Source organism: Meleagris gallopavo, chromosome 17 (assembly GCF_905368555.1).
Source record: "Meleagris gallopavo chromosome 17, MGAL_WU_HG_1.1, whole genome shotgun sequence".
In the NCBI taxonomy this organism is placed as follows: domain Eukaryota; kingdom Metazoa; phylum Chordata; class Aves; order Galliformes; family Phasianidae; genus Meleagris; species Meleagris gallopavo.
Window position 1 is genome coordinate 7,243,862 of NC_139420.1, and position 14,727 is coordinate 7,258,588.

Consider the following 14,727-nt stretch of genomic DNA (forward strand, 5'->3'; position numbering starts at 1 on the left):
GACCCCAAAGGCAGAATCCAATTAAAATCATTTTCATTTGTAGATTAATATTTTTTAGCATGTTCTACATTCCTTGCTTCAGCATTTCACACCGGAACTGCCACCTCGTTACACGAACAGCCCATATCATAGTGTCATATGAAAATAATTACAATTAATTAGGCTCGGAGACAATGGGATCATCCCTTTATGGGGAGCGAGGGCTGCGTTACCTGTGACATGCCACTGAGCAGCAGGGATTGGGGTGCTCAGTTCCCCATTCACAAGCAGCCAATGTCTTCCACAAGGGATGGCAATGAGTGAGGGCACCCGTGGGACACTAAGAGCCCAAGGGATGCTATGGGCACCCCAAATAGCCCCATCCAAGGGCACCGTGGGCTCCTGGTGATGGGCACATCATATGGTGGCTGGCCCTGGCCCTGAGCGGGGCCGGGCACCGCCCTAATGGGCTGATGAAGCCAGGTCTTCATGTAAAGTCTATTATTAATAACGTGACTTTGATAATAAAAAGATTAAAATTAAGTTTATGGTTTGCTGACTGCCCTTTCCACACTGTAATCATCTCTCATTCATATTCATGAAGCACTCATTAGTAACCGCTGCTTACAAGCGGGCTCAGCAGCCAAACCGTTTGGCAGCCACCAGCTCCTTAACTGCTTAACTTGCTCACTGATTACCAACATCAAATTAACTCTGCAGAACGGATCTAATAAGCTTCCCGGTGGCTTCAAACCTCCTTGAAAATTGCTCTGATGTCTCCATGGGGCCCTATTAAAAAAAATTCTTCCCCTGTGAATATTGCACTTCTGTGGGCGGTGCTTTGGGGCCGCAGCTCCGCAGCACATGGAGCAGCCTTGGGTCCTGTGCCCCTTGCTGAGTGCCATGCAGCACAGCTCCTGCCATGATCCAGGCCCCACATCCCACTCCCAGCCCTCATTAAACACTTCGGAGCTTTAATTTGACTATCTGGTCGCTTGGGGCTTGCGTCACGAAAGAATAAATAAGGACGACCTTTCCGTTTAATTACTTTTTTCAGACGGGAAGGTACCTCAGCGGTGTGGCAGAGCACTGCAGGGAGGTTTTGGTGGCAGTTGGGAAGAGCACGAGGACCTGCTCCACACCTGTGGGCTCTGGGAACACTGGGGGACACAAGGACCACTGTGATGGCATGGTGCCGGCAGCTGGCAGGCTCAGTGTGGAGGGTGGGAGTGGCTTGCTTGCAATTAGCTCTGATTAATATTAATATTCCATCGTTGGTCTGGCCACGGTCGTGCCCATGTGAAGGGATGGATGCTCGGCGCAGAGCATGGTGGGAGCAAAGCCAAACCTTTCAGTCTCATTGCCATGGCAACCAGAGGGAGCAGGCTGCCCTGGGGCTGCGGGTGCTGGGGATGCTGTGATCCCTTGGAACAATCCAGAGCTGTCTGAATCCCCATGGATGGACGGGTTGTCCGTGGCAGGATGCTGCTGCCACACACTCTCTGCAGACCCACTGCACGCATCCAGGTGGAATGCAGGGAGCTCACCCCCTGCAGAGGGGGGTCAACCTCATGGGAGTGTGCAAGGGCAGGGTGCACACTTCCCTCTCCCCACACTGCCTCTTTGCCCCAGCATATCCCATGCCCATGGAGTGAGGGGAGTGGCTGCAGAACCCCACAGCTGGCAGAGATGCCCTGCATGCTGGTGAGCACGCCTTGCAGCAGGTTGGAGACAGGTGAGATTTAGTAGGCAGGATGCAGAGAATTTGTGGATCGAGCTCCTGCCTTATGGCAGAGTCTGAGAGCTGGAAGGAGGCAGCAGCCTGCATGACACTACGGCCAGTGCCCTGAGCCAGGGCACCCGCTGCCTGGTCCTGAGCCATGCACACCACGTCTCCGGGGCTCGCACTGTGCTGTGCCCAGGAGCAGCTGCATCCCCTGAGTGCACAGAGCAGTCACCAAAGACCTCCTGCCCCAGGGTGGGAAATGAGCCCTGCATCCCTACCCCACCCTATCCCTACCCCACGTGCCCATCACAACCCCACTTGTCCATGGAAGAGGCCCAGGCAATGTGGTCCCTGGAAACCCCAGCATCCCTGCGCCGCAGAGAAGGAGGGATGTGGCCAGGCATGCACACCACAGAGGGCATTTCCACTGGGTTTTGAGCAGACAAGAAGGCAAACAGATGCGCAGCGTTTTGCACAGCCCCAGGAGGCCTTTCCTGGTCCAACCCCAGCACTGCTCAGGTATGAGGGACACCGGGCAGGCAGAAGCTGGTTTGCTCCTCAAGCCGTTACCTTTGCTCTCCATCCCTTGCCCACAACCCCTTGTTTTAATTCCTTGCATATTCTTCCCATATTCCTCTTGGAGCTGCTATTAACGATAGCTTATTTCAAGTTTTCAGCCCACTTTCTCCCCAAAAATATTTATACTGGGCTCTGCTTTCCATTTCTTTTCAATTACTGCCGTGCCTGATCACCTCCCCACAACTCTCCTCTTTAGCCATAAACACAAATCCTATTACCTTTTCTCTTTCTGTGTATTTGCCCTTTGATTTAAGCCGCATTTTCTCCCGTTTTCATCAGTTCTGGCCCTCTCCCGCTGTATATCTCCCGCTTTATCTACTTTCCAAAGGCCCCCTCCTATTTCTCAGGCCCTGATCAATACGGCTGCGGAGCCTCTGGCAGCTCCTCTCCTCACCGCCTGCAGTTTTTCTTGGGGGACTTGTCCACTATTTCTTGTTAAGCTTCTGTCTCGGCTTGTTCCATTTCTCATTAGGTTTTAGCACTGGCATTGTAGTATTTCTTGTATTTCCACGCTGCCCAGTGGATCTCTTGTAATTCTTAACAGCAAGGCTTAAAGTCTCTCTCTCTAGTGGCCTCCGGAGCCCGTTCTGCCCGGATTTGAAGTGGCAAGTGCTGTGACACTTTTATTTCCAGGTGGAGAAAAGCATGTCTCTGCTTCCAATCCAGGCCATGATTTTTTCTAGCAGAAGGGGCAGCGGGGATTACTCGTGCTTTACAGCCTCATTGCAGGGGATGTATTTACCGGGTGGCAGGGGGGCACAGGCAGGGACACCACGAGGCCGGGCTGGCCAGCACCCAGCCATCCTGGAGGCTTTTTCCTTCTCCTCCCTCTCCAAATGATCCTTCGGAGAGATGCTAGGTTTAAAATACACCCCGGCTTCCCAGCTGTCAGGAGCCAGCAAACGTATTGCTCTCCGTGGCTGCATTTCTGAGCATTACACATGACGCGCAGCAGTCGCTGCACAATATTTCCTCAGATGCCACTGCACCGCAGGAGCCAAACAGTGTCCTTTAAAATAAAACCAATTTTTCCTGTCTCCTCCACAGAATAGTCTTATTTATACGCGCTCAAACAGCTGTTACTGCAGGTTAACCAAAGGTTGTAAAAACATTTTTCAAATGCCCTTAACTTCGCTTGGTTTGTTATTGAAATTGTTAATCTAAGGGTTAGCTCCTTCCCTGTCACACTGGTGCAAAATAGGCAAAAAGGAGCCCTCCCCTGGCTGTGCAGGGCTCCCATGGCACCTCCTGTACCACTGCACCTTGCAGGCTCCCAGTGTGTGCATGCACACAGCTCTGCTGCAGCTGTGCCAGGCCCTGTGGCAGCTAAGGACGCTCTGGTTTTTGCTGTTGAGGCTTTTCTGACCTTGCAAAACTCTCCTGGTTACGTCAACATCTTCTGCTGCCTTGATTCTCCTCCAGACCGGTGCAAACAGGATTTGCAGCAATTAGAGCTACTTTTAGCATAGTTCCAATTAATACTGCTTTAATACCTGAGATGCGCTTACAGCTTAATTGATCTCATCAGATCACCTCATCTGCAGGAAGCAAACTGAGTGGGTGCAACAGCATGCAAACATCACTACTTCCCTGGTGGGCAGGGTGCAGAGCATGGCTGCTTTTCTGCCCCCCCTGCAGTGCTGTGCAACTGGATCCAGTGCTGTCCAGTGCTGCACAAACTGATCCAGAGCTGTGCAGTGCTGTGCAATCTGATCCAGAGCTGTGCACGGCTGTCCTGTGCAACTTGATCCAGTATTGTGCAGCGCTGTGTAATTTGATCCAGTGCTGTGCAATCAGATCCAGTGCAGTGCTGTGCAAATGCCACCCAATGGCGTGCAGTGCAACGCAGAGCTGGGCAATGTGATCCTGTGCAATGCAATCTAATCCAATCCAATCTACTCTTCCCTCATGTGACCTCTTTTCCTCCCCCAGTCCCAGAGCTCAGGCTGCTGCCATGCACCCCCTGCCCCTCCGCAGCCCCAACTACTCACCAGAGCTGCCCACACCCCCCATTCCCATTCCACCACCAGGTTCCATGCCCTCCAGCCACCCCCACCTCACCTTGGGCTGCACAGCAGTTGGGTGTCACAGCAAATCGTGCCCAATCCAACAGCTGACAGAGATGTATTTTTAGGCACTGCGGCACGATTAAGTCTTCTTGTTAGTCTCAGGAGGAGAAAAAGGTTGTTGGTTTACTTGCAAATGCTTGAGGTAATTCTCTAATGGCTCCCCCACCATTACGCAGACACTGTTTTCAATCTCTTATCATATGTAATCCCTAATGATTTCTCTGTTATGTCCTGTTTTATTAAAGCGCCATTGAACTATAGCCTATTGATTTAGATTTCACAGACAATTGAAATTTAAATTGACTCCAAATTGAATGTCTCCATGCAATCTGTGTTCTGTACTAAAGATAGATAAAATGCTTCTATTTTTGATAACAACTTCCAGCGCAGGCACATTTTAATTTCAAAAAGTGTGGAAGGGAGCTGTGATTGCCGTGGCAATGTCAGCAGCAACCCCTGACCCATGTGGGCATCACCATTGGCCCAGGGAGGGGAGACACAGGGCACAGCTGTGGGGTGAGCACCCCACTGGGTCCCAAAAGTGGGCTGGGTTTTGTATGGGCCACCGGGTGAGCACGGCCACCCCACCTCCATCCCCAGGAACACAGCTGTGTTGGTATAAATAATAAAGAGTTACAGGCTGCTATCTGCCATGGTCTGCACTTCTATGCCTCCCGCCAGTAATAATGTCCACCTTACAGCTGACCTTAAAGCCAGCAAAGATAATTCTTCCAGCATAATGAACTGTTTATTAGCTGATGGATGCAGCACGGCCATGCAAGGCAATCCACACTGACATGCAGCAGAGCCACCGTGGCCAGAGCGTGCTATGCCAAAGAAGGATAACTGCCTATGGAGTAGGGCCAGGGAGCTCCAGCAGCCACTGCAGGGAGATGGGGTCCTTGCTGTGCCACATCTCTGTGCCCTCATTCCCAAAGAGCTGCAGGGCTGAGTGCTGCCTTGGGCTTCAAATGGCCCCCATGTTTGCATGTATGGTGATGCGTGTGCACATGGCAGGACGATGTGTGCTGCATTCAGGGCTTTTTAGAGACATTTATGTTTAATCTCCAATTTAACATTTCTAGTGGGAATACTTCGTAGCCAAAGAATGTTTTCCCCAAGCCTTGATCATCATTTCTGACATTTCACCTGTCATATTACGTGCTTTTTAGAGGAGCAGAATGGCAGCTTATCTCCTTAGAAGCAACGGACACACAAATAGTAAACAAGATGGGCTCCAAGAGCAGTCCTGTGCTCGTGCAGAAATAAAATTCACCTCAAATGATGGTTTCAGCAAATAAGCTTGCTGCTTCTTTCCAGCTGCAGCCATGGGCAGGGTCCACTTGGGGCCAGTGGCACCAGAGCTGTGAAGATGACAGTCATAGAATCATAGAATGGCCTGGGTTGAAAAGGACCACAATGATCATCTAGTTTCAATCGCCTGCTATGTGCAGGGTCACCAACCAGCAGCCCAGGCTGCCCAGAGCCACATCCAGCCTAGCCTTGAATGCCTGCAGGGATGGGGCATCCACAACCTCCTTGGGCAACCTGTTCCAATGAAGGGTGAGGATGAAGACAAGCACGAGGACGATGTTGAGGATGAAGATGAAAACAAGGACTAAAATAAGAATGAAGATGAGGTTGAGGATGACACTGAGAATGAGGATGAGTTCTAGCCAGTGAGTGGCACCATGCATCCCTGGGCACTATGCTGGTGCCAGGACATGGCTGTGCAGCTCACCCAGCCTACTTGGTGCTGGGAAGGACTGCCCCTCTCAACACCTTTGGTTAAAAAAAACAACTCATTTCTTTAAAGCCCACCTAAACTTCTACAGCCAGAGCTGTCACCTAATTTATCAGGTTACTGCGGTTTTCTAAGAATGATAGACAGTAATTAAAACTAAGCTAATAACCTCCTCACTCTTGACATTTCTACAGGGGTTTTGTTCACCATTATCTACATATAGATTAAAAATTGTAATTGGACCAGAGATGGGGTTAGAAAAATCAACCACCTTCCAACTGATAGTTTGCTGGTGAGTGACACTTTGAAATTTTATTTAATCTGAGAAAATTGAGTTGGACTCAAGTAAAGTTGAGTTATCGTGAAGTACCTGTGCTGGTTAGGAAACGCACTTCATTGCCCAACCAAAGCACCTAGAGCTGCTCCAGCCCTCCTGCAACCAAATGCAGAGCTGTCCCTGTGTTATTTACAGAGATTTTTATCCCAATCTGTGGCAATTCGTGATCACTATAGACACTTAATTATTGCTGCAATAATTATTATAACATGGTATTAGTAATGGAGTAATGACAGCATTTATTTTAAACCGTGACATATTAACTAAGCAGGGCAGTATTAATTGCGACGGTGAATTATCCTCATAGACACTATTTCAATTATTGTTTTGTCACTATTACGTTTATGACAGTAATAATTACATATCTAATATACTCATTATTGTTAGATATACAGAATAAGTCTGAATAAATGCAGCAATTAAGGGATAATGTTCCTGGTGGGGAGTTGAGGAGCAATAAACGACTTCCGTGGCTTCTTTTAGAGCTGGAGCAAAGCAGGGACCCTCCTGGCTGCAGAGGACACAGTGGTTGCTGCTAGGTGCCCCCAGGACCTGGGTCCCTGCAGCCCCATGCTGGGTCCATGCTGCTCCTCAGATCCAGGCCTCACTCAGCACTGCTGCTGCTTCCCTCTTCGCTGCTTTCCTCTCCCTCATCTGTGCTTTTCTAATTTTGTCTCCAAGGAAGCGAGATGAGCTCCAGCAGCATCCCCAGCCAGTTTCAGGAAGCACCTCAGGAGCAGGAATCACCAGCACCGGTGCCTCCAGAGGGTGTTCCTATTTTTAAAGCCTGACTCCGGCCCAGGGGAAAGGAAATAAGCGGTTTGTTAATGGAAAGCTTTGCTTAATACTCAATATTTAAGATGCTATAACTGCTTTCCTTCTTTTCTGTGCCTCTAACCTAATGAGATTTTTAATGTTGATTATTGCCAGGGGACTGAGCCAGCACAAAGCCTGGTGTTTGAACCCTTTTTGCCAAGCACTCACACACCGGTGGCTGCAGCTCAGGACACCCCTTCCTCCCCGAGCCCCTTCATACAGCTGCTGCCTCGGGACCCCCTCCATCATGCCCACCCTGCTTGCACACAGCTGCAGAGCACACAGTGCACGAGGAGCAGCACGCAGCGCAAGGTGTTGCAGCGTGCAGACACAACATCGAAGCACACAGCGCTGCATCCACGCCACGTAAGGCGTTGCAGCACGCACTGTCGCAGCATGCAGCGTTGCAGCGGGCAGAGCTGCAGCGTGCAGCCCGGCGCAGAGCAGCAACAGTGTCCCCACATGGTGTCCCTCTTCCCCCGCTGCACGCCGCCTCCCGCCCTGCCTGCACCGCCATCCATCACCGCCGCCCGCTGCTCCTCTCGCAGACAATGAGGGAAAATCGGCCCTTTCAGGAGAGCCACTTTGTTGTTTATACAAAGGAGTTTGGCTGTTAACACATGTAAGGTAATGGGATCCCCCACCGGCTGCTTCCAGGGCCTTGCGCAGGGTCTGCCTGATGGATTACCCACACCATTCATCTAAATTATGTCACAGGCAATAAGCAACTTGCTTAATCTGTCTAAATGAAGGGCCCGGTTGGCTGCCACCGCCACGTGCTTGGTGCTCCCTTCCTTACGCCTCCACGCCTGGTCCCATGGCGCTGCAGGATGTGGCCCCATGGCGCTGCACTGCTGCGGCCCCTGTGCTGCTCCCAACACCAAAACAAGCCACAGAAAAGGGATCAAAGGGGCTGCCAGGAGGCAGCGACGCAACCCCTGGCCAGGGACTATTTCTATTTGCTCTAAATCTTCTTTTGTGTTTGTCAGTATTGGAAAGGAATGCAAGCTTACGATGAACAAGATCCATAGAATGTTTTCAAAGTTTTAGAATGCAATAAATGTTAAAACGGTGGTGCTTAGGGCCAAATTACTCATCCCAGTAACTGGGATGCTCCTAAATGCCGATCACAGAATGGCTCAGGTTGAGGGGACCTTAAAAATCATCTCGTTCCAACTCCCTGCCATATGCTGGCTGCCCCGGGCTCATCCATAGCCTTGGGCACCTCCACAGATGGGGCACCCAGTTCCATTGCCTCAATACTCTCTTCAGTAAAATATCAGAGAGGACGCTGTTCTGTTGCAGCAGCTTATACTGCCTCCTTGCCTTGCTGCTAAAATGCATCTCTGCTCCAGATAATGAGATGCTGAGGTGCAGAACGGAGCTGGGCACTGGTGGCTCCATTGACCCTGAGCCCTCCCCAAAGCCCTCAGTGGTTCACCATAAGACCAGGGGTAACAGGGACCTTGGGGAGATGGAGAAAGAAGGAAAACAAAGGAAAAGAGCAGCTTCTCCCCTTCTTTGGTGCCAAGGTGACAGACTGATAGCCTAGGTGACCCCATGATAGCTGGCTATTAAAACAAATTTCTTCTTCTAAGGAGTGGTCAGGAAGTGGCAGAAGCTGCCTAGGGAGTGTGGGGGTGACTGCCCCTGGGGGCATTTAAGGAAAGGATGGGTGTAGTACTTAAAAGTACAGTTAGTGAGCAATACTGGAAGTGGGTGGATGGCTGGACTGGGTGATATTAGAGATCTCTTCCAACCTTTATGATTCTGTGATTCCATGGTGGTTAGCTTTCTGATCAGTGACAATGGATGAACTCTGTTACAGCCATCTACAGGTGCGTAGCTCTGGGTGATCACCCAATCAAACATTCAAACTACGGCAAAGTAAATTGCCTAATAAAGCAAGGGACTTGCTAAATGATTTGTCTTTTAGCTGTTGCAATGGTGCAACACAATGGAAAGTGCAACAGTGACAGCAGAGCATCAAAGACCCAGGCTGCAGCAAGTAAGGACTCACTCAACTGCAACAGCCACTAGAAATGAAACAAAGGAAAGAATCTGCTTACCTTCAGAAAGCCTCAGGTAGGCAGGTATCTCCAACAAAACACTCTCACCACCACTGCCAACCCTTAAATGAAGTCTGGGAAGGGCTGGATCCTGGCTCCTCCCCTTCCAGTCACTCAGGTACATTGCATACACCTGAGTTCCCCTGGGTTGGCCCTGCCTTCCTACCAGGTGCTCAATCACTGCTTCAGGCCATAACTTAGCATTTCTGCTACAAATAGATTTTTTTTTAAACATTGCTTCATGTTGGAATGCAGAAATTATTACAAGTAATTAGAGCCATTTCGATTCAAATCTCTGCTTGGGCTTGACATATTTTGCATACTTTTAGTGCACATAGCAAGTCAGCTCATCAAAATGCAGCAGCTCACGAGCTCAGGCGGGAGTGGAGGTTGTCTAAAGCAGCATAAAACTGCTTTGCTTAAGCACGAGGAGGGAAGATCTGACACCACATGCATTGATTTCCTCTCATTAGGGAGAGGCGAGGAGGGGTTCTGTACTGCACGGGGCCTGGCTGTCCAGCTTGGTGCCAATGGTGAAAGAGCATTTTGCATTGCAACCTCAATCCTTGGCCATCCTGTGAGTGCGTGCAGGCACTGGTGGCCTCAAAGCATGTGCTTGCCCACCCCATCTCTGGTGCAGGTGTGTTTCAGCAGAAAGTGCCCAAGGATGCCGGCTGCCTGCTCCTGGGGACGCCCGCCCTGTGCACAGCCCTGTACAGTGTATGTGCTGAGCACGAGCTGGGCAAACCCATCCCATCGACTCAGGGATGGTTGGGCTGCAGAATGGGGCAGTGCCACAGATCTGCCGCTGACAATCAGCTGGGATCTTGTACCGCTGCTTCGTGCATCGCGCCCCGTATGCAGCATCTCAATACCAGATCTTATTCTTTCTATTTGTCTTGTTTGAAAGCCCCTGTGTAAGAGAGACAATTTTTTAACTGTAAGATGGATTGCCTGGAGCTGTGCGACAGCAGGGCAGGGAGACAGGGGATGATGGATAACGTACAAATGATCGGAGGACAGGCCGCACAAATTCCAATGGAGGAAAAAATGCTCCCAGCAGTGCAATAATGCCCTTCTGTGCTCAGTGTTGTGCAAGCAGGTGGCTGCTGGGCTCCAGGAGGAGGTGGGGATGGACATGGACCTGTGCCACTGTGGTGCGACCAGGTCTGGACGGGGTTGGGAGCAGCAGGAAATCACCGTACCGAGGTGGGGAACCCCTTGTGCTGCTGCGTCCCCCATGCCAGCCTCCATGTGCCCACACTGAGGACACGGGGCTGGCACTCACCCAACTCACAACGACTGCAATTCCAGCACTGTGAGCTGCCTGCAGAGCTGCACCGGGCTCCGGGCTTCCTCCACGCTCTCATTAATCCTGATTTACGGAAAAAGGCAGTGGGTTGGGGATGCTTAGCAGGCTGGCCAGGCCGCTGGTCTGCCTTCGCTGAAGCCAACTGTGCCCCCGAGACGAGGCCACACTGAATTATTCAAACCAGCATCAAGGAAGGGAAGCGGCAGGCAGCAGCATGGCAGCGCGGCCGCACGGTGCTGTTGCTCCTGGCTGCACCATGGCCGGTGTTCGACCCAGGGATGGGCACTTCCCATCCATCTGCACACCGAATACAGATGTTAGCACCTTATTACACCTCTGTTCAGCTATTTTTCAACTTAAAGGGCTAATAATGCCTTAGTAAAACTGTTTAATTACAGGAAATGTCTTTTATTAAACATAATTACCATATGGTTGCGAAGTACTTATGGCCACATTCGTTATACAGGGAAGGAAAGCTTCTCTGGTGACACTGGCGGTGTCGCTTGTGTGGCTGCAATGCCATTATTTCTTGAAAAGAAAAGGAATGTGATGGCCAGGGGGCACCCAGGCTGCCACCCATGCAGCAGTGGCACAGCTGTCCCTGCTTGCTCCCTGGTGCCAGCAGGCAATCAGACAGCAGCAGGTGATGGGTATGATGCCAGGTCCCTGTGCAAGGGGGAACAGCCGTGGCAGAGCCCCTCCCAGGATCCTGTTGCACACTGGTCAGCAGCGGCCAATTAATCTATTACCTAGAGATACATTTTCCATTAGCTGCCGAATCACTGACTTCAAAGCAATTAGCACAAGTAATGAACTTCAGCGCTGCAGCAGTGAAGGGAGCTGTTAACTCCTTCTCCTCTGGATGAGGCAGTCAGAAGTGGGGGCTGATGGAGACCCCTGGACCTGGATCCCAATCCCCTTGGAGGCAGCTGTGGGGCCCCTCATGCACAACGTGGGCATCGCCCTGCAGTACCCAAGCAAGGCTGCCCGTTGGGCTCAGCAGTGCTGGGGCTGCTTTGCCCCTCATGTCCTCAGCAAGGCTGGCTGCAAACCTGGAGGAGAATGAACAGTGCTCATTTTTCAGCCATCGCAATTTAACCTGTAATTAAGTTTATTAATTGTGTATGTCAGTGATGAAATGGAGACACACGACCGCCAAAGGCTGCCTCGGCCAGCATCCTTCTCCCATCCCTCCTGACCCATGCATGGGGCAGCTCCCTACTACCAGGGGGAGCAGCTCCCCTATGCCACCATGTCATTGTGTCACAGGCCCCACTGCCATCCCTCCTGGGCAGCACGCTGGGCCCAAGGGACGTTTCCCTGACCCTGAACAAATCATGGACAGAACTCCTTTGGGCGAAGTCCTCAGCAACAGCAGGACAGATGGGGACAGGGACCGCCGGACCCGCAGCTCTCTATCTGCCACGTCCTGCATGGCTGGGGAGCTCCGCTGCTCTGCTTTGGTGATCCCAGGTTCTCTTTCTGTTTGGAGCTGCGCTAATTGCTCCTGTTTGTGCTTTACCCCCCGGCAGCTGTTTCCGATACTATTCATCAGACACAACATCATAATCCATTTGTGCTAACGAACCGCTCCGCGAGGCGCTGCTCTGCTCCGTGAGCAATGAACCCGGATGGTCTGAGGAGGAGAGGGGCGGTGGGTGGGAGACAGCTTGTAGCACCCACAGAAAAGCCAAACACGATTATTATTCATCATAAATAGACAAAGCCTGTTAATTGCAGCATTAACCTTGCAGAGCTGAAAAGTCCCCCGTCCCGGTTTGCATCTCGGCTAATTAACAGCCTGGCCCCTCTCCCCACCGCTGTCATTGCAGGGCTCTGGTTGGGGATCCGGGGCTGTGGGCACACAGCAGCAATGCTGACAGTTTCTCCTCCTGCCTCTCACCGAGGTTCAGCCCTATTAGCGGTTTGCTGATCTTCATGGCCCTGGGTGAAGCCAGAGGCTGAAAACTCCTCATTTAACCGGCGCCAGGATCCCTGCACACGGTGATTAGCCCTCCATGCAGAGTGCTGCCTGTTGGTTAGATGCTGCCTTGGCCTTTTGTTCTGACTAGGTTTAGTTTTTTGCCACTAAAAAAAAAAACAGACAAGAGACAAAAGTGTAAAAGCAAAGATGCTCAGGGGCTTGCTGCATAATTTGCACTAACTGGCTCCCGGCCCCCTCGGCACAGGGGCTGCTGCCACAGCTTTCCAACAGCCTCCGGCTCTGCGGGCACGCAGCCGGGTGCGGGGAGGATGCCTACATGTGCTGTTTTACTCACTGCAGTCAGGGCTGCAGTGGCAATGATGATCTGCAGGAAGGCCTCCAGACCCCAGTGGGCATCTGCATTGCACCCTTCACCCTGCTGCTATTTCTGCAGCACACGTCGGGCGCTGGGCATGGACTCTGTTGGCAGTGGCAGCTTTGCAGAGCACATCGCCGTTGGTTTCAGTGAGCACCCCAGCAGTGCTGCAGAGCTGCACCTCAGAGATGAGGGGCCGATCCCAGCCCAGGGAGCTCGCTCATTCTTTCCATGACGTGCAATTTGTGAACATCTGGTTAACATTTTCTAAACGAAAAGAGTTCTTCTTTGTTAAAAAATGGCTTTTTCTTTTTCTTTTTTCTTTTTCTTTTTCTTTTTTTCCCCAAAATTGCTGGGATAAGGGAAAAATCGTGTGGCTTTTTTTCTTTTTTTTTTCTCCAAATTGCTCTGTGCTTAACCTGGTTTCCCCAAGGAACCTGCTTAATCAACCATAAACCACTTGTCAGAGTTCCCCCAAGAAATCCTTTTCCATGCAGCACCCACTCCTGAGGACATGGCCCTGATGGAGGCTGGGCTGGAGGAGCAACAGCCACCTCTTAACTTGGGTGTCGGGTCGGGTGGAGTGCAGGACATGGATTATGGGTTGGGTGGGTCAAGAGGTGGGCAATGGGTTGGGTGCAGGACATAGGTATTGGGTTGGGTGAGTGCAGAAGGTGGGTGATGGGTGAGTAGAGCACATGGGTGACGGGTTGGGTGGGTGCAGGAGGTGAGTGATGAGTTGGGTAGGGCTATGGGTACTCCCCACCAAGACTGTGCCTATGGGGTCCCTTCCATGTGGCCAGGGCCAAGACGGCTCCACAGATCCTATAGCACACAGGGACAAGTGGGTGGCCACCTGCACTATGGGGATGGCACCGCTTGCCCAGAGCCCTCTTTCCCACAGAGGAAGCCAGGCCAGCTGCTGGCTGCCCTCAATAATGGGATTCAGGAGGTGTCTATGGGGGGGAGAGTTTGCATTTTTTCCCTTCAAATTTCCATACCTTGGATTTGATCGGGCCCTCTGGGGACCGCAATGCCGTTTGATCTCATTTTGTGTTCCATTTCTGATGTTACACCTTGTCATGGCGTATTAAGTGCCATCAAGCTCCGTAATGCAGTGACACGAGAACCTGATGCTACATGATCGACAAAAATATGCCGGTCCCCTGAGAGATGCTGACAGTGTCATATCTGCTGCCTCCTCCCGCCATGTGCAGGAGGCACAGACCCGCTTTCATGGCAGTTCCGCGCTTCTACCTGTACATCTGAGTGGGGAAAGTTGAATTTCGTTAAATCTGATGTCCTGGAGCCTGACACCTGCATAAAATGAGGCCCCCAATTAGAGGCAGGAGCTGCACTCATGGGTGCTCAACCCAGCCCAGCGGTGAGGAGCAGAGCTCCGTGCCATGGGTGCTCCCAGTACTGCCACCAGGACAGCATCGCGGTGTTGCAAACTCTGCAAAAAAACAAATGAGGCAAACGCACGGCACAGAAAGCAGCAGGGAGTCCTCCCCAGGACATTCCCCAGCAGCATCCTCGCTTCTGCACAGCCAGAAGTGTTGCGGGTGGCACTGAGAGCTGGATGCAACTCCCAACCCCGCCAGGCTTGCGTCTGCCATCATCACCCCTATTTCACTTTGCAGGGATTTCTTGACAACCGCAAACGTGCATGCTGCCTGATTTTCATGGTGATATGCTAAACAAGTGCCTCTCTCCGCAGCGATTCCCGGCTCATCCGGAGCCCCCCATCAGGCACGGTGCACAATGCTCCGATGTGGTGAATGTGGCGTGCCAAA

General features: G+C 51.6%; 1 long non-coding RNA gene across 1 annotated transcript in view; it reads right to left on the bottom strand.

Moving 5' to 3' along the window:
* Positions 1-11,069: 11,069 nt before the first annotated feature.
* LOC109370355 (uncharacterized) overlaps positions 11,070-14,727 on the bottom strand; it is a 122,837-nt gene continuing 119,179 nt past the window's right edge. The window contains exon 3 of the long non-coding RNA XR_014887014.1: positions 11,070-11,683. This is a non-coding gene — a long non-coding RNA (uncharacterized LOC109370355). The remainder of the gene's footprint in view (positions 11,684-14,727) is intronic.